The sequence below is a fragment of the Panthera uncia genome (genome assembly GCF_023721935.1).
Source record: "Panthera uncia isolate 11264 chromosome C1 unlocalized genomic scaffold, Puncia_PCG_1.0 HiC_scaffold_4, whole genome shotgun sequence".
NCBI classification, from domain to species: domain Eukaryota; kingdom Metazoa; phylum Chordata; class Mammalia; order Carnivora; family Felidae; genus Panthera; species Panthera uncia.
The window spans coordinates 32,106,022-32,114,901 of record NW_026057585.1 but is presented as its reverse complement, the minus strand read 5'-3'; the positions used below and the strand labels follow the sequence as shown (position 1 = coordinate 32,114,901).

Sequence of the window (8,880 nt, the reverse complement as noted above, 5' to 3'; positions counted from 1 at the left end):
AATAATCAGTAATGATCATTACTGACTATGGGCTCAGATATGGAGACTGAGGTTTGTGAAGTGCTTGACCATGGATGGTCTCGTGGCCAAGAAGCAGCGGGGTCGGGGCCTTCAAGCTGACTTTCCAAGTCTCAAACTGTAGTATTTTTTTTTATACCAAATTTCTTTTATTTACTTAGTTAATGTTTATTTGTTTTTGAGAGAGACATGAGCAGAGAAAGGGCAGAGAGAGGGGGACACAGAATCCGAAGCAGGCTCCAGACTCCGAGCTGTCAGTACAGAGCGTGATGCGGGGCTCGAACTCACGGACCGCGAGATCATGACCCGAGCCGAAGTTGGACGCTTAACCGACTGAGCCACCCAGGCGCTCTCCAAACGGCTTTTAAAATCGCCCTGCGTCTCTCATTTGGCCGTGGTCTTTCTGTCACCCACCCTGCTCTCCCCTTATTTGCTCACACCAGGCTGTGTTGCCATGTGTCCCCGAGTGACAGGCAGGCAGGTTACGTTCAGCTGTCAGCGCACACACCTCTCAGAGGACAGCCACCTCCTGCAGACACCGCGGCGTCCAGGGGGTACCCCCTCGCGCTAACACAAGTGAGAGGTAATGTAACCTTTTGGCGACCATTGACTTTGTCAGACAATAGCGCGTGCGGTTCAGTTTGAAAGACTCCACCGGGAAGTTGCAGACTTTTAAAACTAATTTGGTGTTTATTCAACTTTGCAATCACTTCTATGTACTATCTGTGTTTCACACACCGTGAAACGGCGCTACACTGTGCAATTGAATTAGCTGTACAGTGACTCAAAGGCATTAAACAATGACTTTGATATTTTAAGTACTGACTAGGAGGGATTTTTAATTCCTTCCTCATAATGAAAGCAACAAAAAAACCCAGTTCCACAACCCTGGAACACTTATTCTCTTTTCTATTCTGGGTGGACCCCACTGAGACAGAAAAAAATCTCCGAGCATTTAGTTTGCTTAATGGCAGAAGAAAAATTAAACAAGCATAGACGTGCAACCTTAATGACACCCAGCAACACTAGAATAACAGTTCCCAGCTTCTAAAACCTGTTATTTAATATAATGGGTAAATCTTGTGGGAGCTTTTCAGGTGCTGCTGAGTCTGAAAAAACAGCTACTTTGTGAGAAGGGGCGGGGGCAGAGGCAGGGCGCGGGCCCTGCTCACGCTCAGTTGCTCAGGAGGGTTTTCGGTGCACGATCCAGGGCAGGCAGGCTCTGGCTGGACCGTCCCTGGAGGCCATGGCCCTTCCGGAGACAGCTCCGGGGCTATGTGGGGTACGAGTGTCGTCAGTTCTGCCAGTGACAAGGAGGAATTTTCAATACAGAGCCTTTCAGGAGACGGCATTGACAGCAAGGAAGAAGCTGGGGGGGTGGGGGGAGAAAAACCTCAAAACAAAAACCGCAGCAAGTGAATTAGTGCCGTGAAACTACAAGCATTAGCTGGTAATAGTTCAGGGCAAAGCACCTAAGTGATGATTCACATCTGACAATAAATATATGAATAGCTGTTGAAAGCTTGTTTGATTTTCACAAAGAGGTTTGAACAAACATTCGTTTGTTCATTAGTCTTAAGCAACACTTTTATGGCAGGGGATGCATTAAACCTAACGTATGTCTGCTACCAAGATATTCGGTGGTTTTAAAGATGAAGACGCAAAGCCATGCATATCATTTATGGGGAGCAGCCCTGAACTACCTGTAATGGAGTGAGATACAGTTATTATGTATTAATGCTGTGAATCTTCATCCACCGAGAGCAAACCAACAGGCGAGAAGAGCTGCCGCGTCTTGGGAGATAAAGACTTAGAGGGCCCCATCCTGCAGTCGGTACGGGGTTTGCATAAACTCATTTCGTTGTTGTTGTTCTTGTTGCATAATTTTTAAAAACGCAAGTGGTTTAAATCTGTTCCCTGAGGTAATTTATGCTAAACTAGCATTCCAGCACCATAAATTCCCCGCTTATGGCAATCTCTGCTTGGGTGTCAGGTCGGGCTAGGTTACCGAGCAAATGGCCGCTTCAAAATTTTGAGGGTAATTGCCTCTATAACTCGTTTAGCATACGCCCTGTCAGGAAATCTCTCTTTGCCATCGAAGCTCCTGTTCCCCTTTTCCCTCCTCCTCCTTTTCCACACTGTTGTGCTGAAGGCCACTTCTCGGTGCCCAATGACATTGGGCCTTTCATCTGTAGCACCTGGATTTTGTCACTGTTACAGCCGCTGCTCCTGACAACATGATGTCATACCCAACGAGGCCCAGAGGGCAGTGGTTGGGCTGAGCCCCTCTGCCCCACCCATCTCTATCTTTGCCTAAGAAACCATCAGTCGAGGGAAGAGAAGTTGGTTGGAATAAAAGGAAGAGCAAATGACCATAAGCCCAAATTCTTCCAGTTTTTTTCTTTCCTTTTCTTTTCTTTTCTTTTCTTTTCTTTTCTTTTCTTTTTTCTTTTCTCTTTTTCCCTTTCTTTCTTTCTTTCTTTCTCTCTCTCTTTTCAAAGGCTGGGTTGGTTATTGATGTCTGTCAGAATGGTGTGAGCAATTTCAGCAGCGTACTTTGATCTCTTTCTCTCATCTCATGGGTGTGGACATGAAGCCTTGGCAGGAAGGATGTCATTGGGGTTGTATATTGGACAAAATGACCTGGAGCTTCTACTGATAGATTGCTCCGTATGGGGATTTCTCACCAAACTGCCTAATAAAATATGTTAAATACCCAACTTTTAAATCCAATTCATTAATTATCTTGCTTAAAATATACTTCAAATATATCACATTTGACATTGTATGTCACTGATAGTAGAGGGAAATGATAACACTTAAAAATCAATAAATGTTTTAAATTTATTTTACTTATTATGGTTGTCATAATATTTTGACATGGAGGGCTGATATGTCAACAACGCTGTTATCAGGATGTAAGGCAATGGCACTGAACTGTCTCACCTTCCATGTTGCTGTTTCAGGGTAAAGTGGGCCCAGGGGAAAAATGCAGCTAAAATCTCCAAGGAAGCATTTGCTTATGGAGTCAATACAGGTCATCATTGAATAAAGCAGGCTGAGTGCAAATCAAAAGCTGCGGGAAGAAAGTCCTCTCTCTAATCTGCCACCTTTTTCCCAGTGATTAAAAAATAAGAGGAGTTAGGGGCGCCTGGGTGGCTCAGTAGGTTGAGCATCTGACTTCGGCTCAGGTCATGATCTCACGGTTTGTGGGTTCAAGCCCTGTGTCAGGCTCTGTGCTGACAGCTCGGAGCCTGGAGCCCTCTTCGGATTCTGTGTCTCCCTCTCTCTCTGCCCCTTCCCTGCTCACACTCTGTCTCTCTCTCTCTCAAAAATAAATAAACATCAAAAAAAATTTTTGTTTTTAAATAATCGATGTTAAAATGTATGTAGTGCTTTCTATGTGCCAGACCGTGTCTGAAGTGTTTCATGTACTTTATCTCATTTTGACCTATGAAGTGAGGTACTTGTATTCCTGATTCATAGATAAGAAAACTAAAGCTTGCAAAGCGTACCGAACATCCACAAGGTCACAAAGCTAGTAAGTGGCGAAGCCCAGGTTTTAATGGACCAGTGCTTGGCTCTACCGAGACACCAAAGCCATCAGTGTTCTTCATGGTTTGGAATTCAAATTGATCCTGGCCTCTGGCTCATCCTGACATCCTACAAGAATATTGCTTCATTTCCAAGCCCTTACCGTCTCCAACCGTTGGATATTGATATGGTAGAAACTGAATGCGGACAGTGGGTTGAAGTTTACAAAATGCTTTCATACTCCTAGAGAGGAGAGGCTTGGAGGCAACCAGCACTCTTCTCTTTGCCTCCAAGATTTAGAGATTAAAGAAAGATTCAAAGGAAACTGCAAGAAAGGAGCACTTGAGAATTATGCTTTTTCTACCAGTTAGGACACAGGCGAAAACAGATTTTTTGAAAGGCTAAATGTAGGTTTGACCCTGCTTGAACTAACTCCAAAGCAATGAGTAATAGATGTGACTTGGACAGCAAATGTGACTGTGACTTCACAGCAGCAGTATTTTCTATGCCCAGCTAATTAAAGTTCAGCAAAGGGCTCCTGGTGGACAAGGTCAATGTCTTCTGTACCTCAGTCTCTGTATTGTGCAGAGTGGGTGCCTACACTGTTTTTGTTGAATGTGGTTGTTCATCCACAGCTAGAGATCAGCAGCTTGTTCTTATCTTAAGTCATCTCTTTTCAACTATTGATTTGTTTATAAAGTGTTTTTGTTTTTACTGGGAGTTTCATACCAACACCTTAGCAATTAGCCATGGCAGCTGAAAGGTAGTCATTTGTTTAACTAATATTTATTTACTGTTATGGACAAGGCTTTGTATTAGGCACTGGGGATATGGCAGCGTGGAACAAGGCAGACAGATGTGGGAGATAGATGTTGATCAACTAATCAAACAACTGTTTAATTATCATGGTGCTAAGTCTTATGGAGGAGAAGTATAAAATGTCATGGGTGCCCATAATAGGAGACCTTGACCTAGACTAAGGGATCTAGGAAGGCTTTCTTGGAGAAATGATGTTTAGGCAGAAGTATTAAGGATGAATGAGAACGAGGGCAAGCAGAGTAGGGAAATGATAGAAGGCAGGGTGTCAAATAATCCAGGGACAGAGAATGCATTGGTGAGACCAATTTGCTCAGAAGAAGTTCAGCAGTATTCTGACATAAGAACCAGATCAGTTTGGCTGGAATAAGGTGGTGGGGTGGAGAGCAATGCAGCAGAATAAGTGTCCTTTTTTTTTAAACCAGTTAAAACTTTTAGTTGCAATAATAAGGGGAATCTATTAGCTCAGTAAACCGAAAACTCCAGGGGTAGGATGGGTCATAACATCATCAGAGCTGTCTATTCCTCTCTGGTTTTCTTGGCCCTAATCTCCCCCACGTGTTGACGTGTAACTACTAAGGTAGTGAAGTAGCTGCAACAGCCCCAGCCCTCACACCTGCCTTCTACATCATCCAGAAGAGAGAGAAATTTGTTAGAGGATTCCTCATAAGAGGCCCAAAGATTCACCCTCATTGGAGCGGTGGATATCACATGCCCAACCCTGAACCATATCAATGTTGAGGAGGCAGGAATGGTCTGCTTGGTTTGGCCTGGAACAGGTGGTCTGTCTCTGGGGTCAGGGGATGAGTCAGCTTTCCTGGAAATACTGAGATTATAAAACAGAAATCAGGGTATCTGGGAAGCACAGAATGGACGATGGGGGAGGCCACAGTGTCTGCTACAAGTCTGAAGAGGTCAAGATAAGTCTGTGCTGTGGGGTTTGGGGTTTATTAAAACGATAAGGAGTCATTAAAGGACTTTCCGCAAGTCAGTGAGGTCACTAGGTCACAATGAGATGTTTGAAAACACCATTTTGAGCTCCATCTTGATGTTCCTATGTCTATAGTTCCTAAGAGGACAATCATTGACAGGTAAGTAAATCATTAGGTTAGAACCCAAACTACAAATAATTCTTTTTTTTTTAGTGTTCCTAATCATCACAGTTAATTCTTATTAGCCTTTCTAATGTTGATAATAGCTAATGATAGTGATGCGCCAGCCACTTTGAATGGAGCTTTACAGGCATCATTTTATACAATCTTCACGATCCTCCTAGGAAGTAAGTCCCACTATTACCCCATAGTAGGTAATATGGGAAAGGCGAGGATGCGGAAGCTGAGGTATGGAGAGGTTAAGTAACTTGCCCAAGATTTCATAGCTACTCAAATAGCAAGACCAAGAGCTCTCTGAATTGAAATATTGTGTTATTTTCACTAAACTCTGAAATATCATGGGGGCAGTGGAAACCATGTCTTTATTTATCTGGCAAACAATTATTGAATGAAGCCTTGTGCCAGGACTCAGGAGTCTCAACTGGCTAGCCATCTGCCAGAATTTTTAAAAAATGTGATAAAATACATACGATGTAAAATTTTGCCACTTAAACCATGTTTATGCCATGTAATTCAGTGGCATTAATTACATTCAGAATGTTATGTAACCACCTCCCCTCCCACCCTCTGGTAACATCTTATCTGCTCTCTGTGTCTATGAATTGCCTATTCTACTATTTTATGCAAGTGAATTCACACAATATTTGTTCTTTTGTGTCTTACTGTATTTTATGGTTATTTCACTTTGCATGGTGTTTTTGAGGCTCATCCGTGTTGTAGCATGTGTTAGAACTTCATTCCTTTTCCTAGATGAATAATCTGCCAGCGAATTGACAAAACTCTTTTTGTTAGTACAGTAATTGCAAAATATTTGAAGTTGAAAAGCATAATATTAAATTAGCTTTGCATTCTCTAGTTTCCACTGTGTTCATGATATTCTGCTGTCTTAGATTCAGCAGCTTTCCATTTATTGGTGTTCCCTGCCTGGCTCCAAAGGCATTTGTGGTTGCAACTACTGCCCTTGGAGTCCAGGGTGACAGAGCCCTTGGGGATTGTTTAGGCTGGGTCTGCTCCTCAAGAAGGCAGAAACTGGTCTTTGTGCTCCTTTCTGCCATCACTTAGCACTGTGCCTTATATACTAGGTGCTTAAGAAACATTTGTGAATTCAAGTTTCAATTCAACGTAGCAAATCTTTATCAAATGTTTGTTGTGTTCTAGGAACCACGCAAAGGGATAAGGGTACGATGAAGAACAAAAGAAATGTGTTCTCTCAGAGACTATGCTACAGGTAGACAAAAAAGATGATAAGAGCTGATGATCTTTTTTTTTTTTAATGTTTTTAATGTTTATTTATTTATTTTAACGTTTATTTATTTTTGAGACAGAGAGAGACAGAGCATGAACGGGGGAGGGTCAGAGAGACACAGAATCCGAAACAGGCTCCAGGCTCTGAGCGGTCAGCACAGAGCCCGACGTGGGGCTTGAACTCACGGACCGTGAGATCATGACCTGAGCTGAAGTTGGAGGCTTAACCGACTGAGCCACCCAGGCGCCCCAATGTTTATTTATTTTTGAGAGAGAGAGAGAGAGAAAGAGAGAGGGTGAGAGAGAGAGAGTGGGACAGGGGCAGAAAGAGGGGGAGACACAGAATCCGAAGCAGGCTCCAGGCTCTGAGCTATCAGCACAGAGCCCCATGTGGGGCTCAAACTCACTAATGGTGAGATCATAACCTGAGCCAAAGTCGGACGCTTAACTGACTGAGCCTCCCAGGCATCCCAGAGCTGATGATCTTAAAAATAGCAATGCCTTCTATTTTTATACTTTTTTGTTTCCAAAGAATGTTCCTATAGATTAGCTCATTTAGTGCTATGATGTCTGATGTACATTACTTTTGAAAACTGATGGTTATTTGTTAGCATAGTTTGAATGGAACAAGCTGGGTGAAGTTATTGGTTAACCAAGATTTTAAAGTTTGATTGGAGGGGTGGTAAATGATGAATTAATTCTTTCAGAAGGTTTCTTTAAATCTAAAAATAGTTTGTGTAAAGGAAATCATTTCTCAGCCAAGTTGGGAGATATGCCAATTTTTGCTGTGCTCTAAGAATCCTTACCAATTTTCCTGCCATTTTATGGGCCTCGCTCTCTTGATACCTCCAGGATTTAAGTTAAAAGAGGGTTTTAAGCAAAATCCAGAATGCACTGCCCTTGTCTCTTCATGTGTGTCCTATGTCCCTAGGTCAGTCGTGAGGGCTATTAGAGAGTGAGCAGCTTCAGAGTGCTCTTGTGGAAGTTTCCTGAGCTCACCAGACTTGCTGTCACCTGGAACCATCCCACTGATTTGGTCGCAGCTGCATCCTAGTGGAAAAGAGGATAATGGAACAATAGCTGTCCCACAGACCTCAGCAACTCTCCATTTTGCTGTGTAGCTGAAAGTGTGGGTCCCGGTCTTCATTTGTCACAACCTCCTCACTCTGGAGATCTGGGAAAGAACGAACGTGGAACGAGCCAGCATGTGGTCAGTGAAATGACCAGGAGGAGACGGTGGCTTTCTGAATTTTCTATAATCACTTAGTTCTGTGTTATTACCAGTGAGAATGAGAGGGACCCACAGAGAGCAGTGGACTAGTAACCTTGAAAGAATTCAAATTCAAATTATAAAAAGTGCTGTTTGTCACACATTAGGAAAGAACATTAATACATCTGAACAAACCCACCTAAGAAACTTGTGTGGGAGATAGAGAAAGAGACTCTTGGAAGGAGGAAATGCCAGTTCAGTCTGGTTTATAGAAACTCCAACCACAAGCTCTTTTCAAAAGGATATCAGGATTCAAGCATTACATCATCTAAAGAAATTCTCATTGGTGTTCAGACCCTGACTGGCTGGGATCTGATTCTCTTTATTTAACCCTTTCTCAGCTGAGACGTTGCCCGTTCTAACTTTGGGAATACACTATCCATGTTGTTTGCAACAGCCGTTAGCATTTGAGCAGAAAGCATCTGAAGGGAGTTACTTTCTATAAACCCCTCAGCTCAGTGTAAGTTTTGTTCTTAGAGTGTCACAAAGTTATTTCAAACGCTTTGTTGCTATGTAATTGCAAAAGCCGCATTCCTGGGAGAAATGCTTCAGTGAAAGCCTTTGAAAAATAAAGAACATCTAGTCATTGTATGATTACCTTCCCCACACCTCAGTCCCCTTTCTCTTATTTTTTTCCAGCTTTATTGAGATGTAATTGACACATAACGTCGTGTCGGTTTAAGGTACACAGCATAATGATTTGATATGGACGTGTATTGCCAAATGGTTCCCACGATAAGATTACTTCCATCTCCTCACACAATTACCATTTTTTAAATAGTGAGACCATCGAAGGTTTACTCGATTAGCAACTTTCAAACATATAAGACAGTATTGTTAACTATAGTCACCTGCTGTACGTTAGATCCCCAGAATGCATTCATC

At 42.6% G+C, this 8,880-nt stretch overlaps 1 long non-coding RNA gene across 1 annotated transcript; it reads left to right on the top strand.

Moving 5' to 3' along the window:
- The first annotated feature begins 506 nt into the window (after positions 1-506).
- Positions 507-8,587, top strand: LOC125912437 (uncharacterized). The gene is made up of 3 exons (XR_007454742.1): positions 507-601; positions 6,639-6,708; positions 7,657-8,587. It is a non-coding gene; the product is annotated as an uncharacterized LOC125912437 (long non-coding RNA).
- The last annotated feature ends 293 nt before the right edge of the window (positions 8,588-8,880 follow it).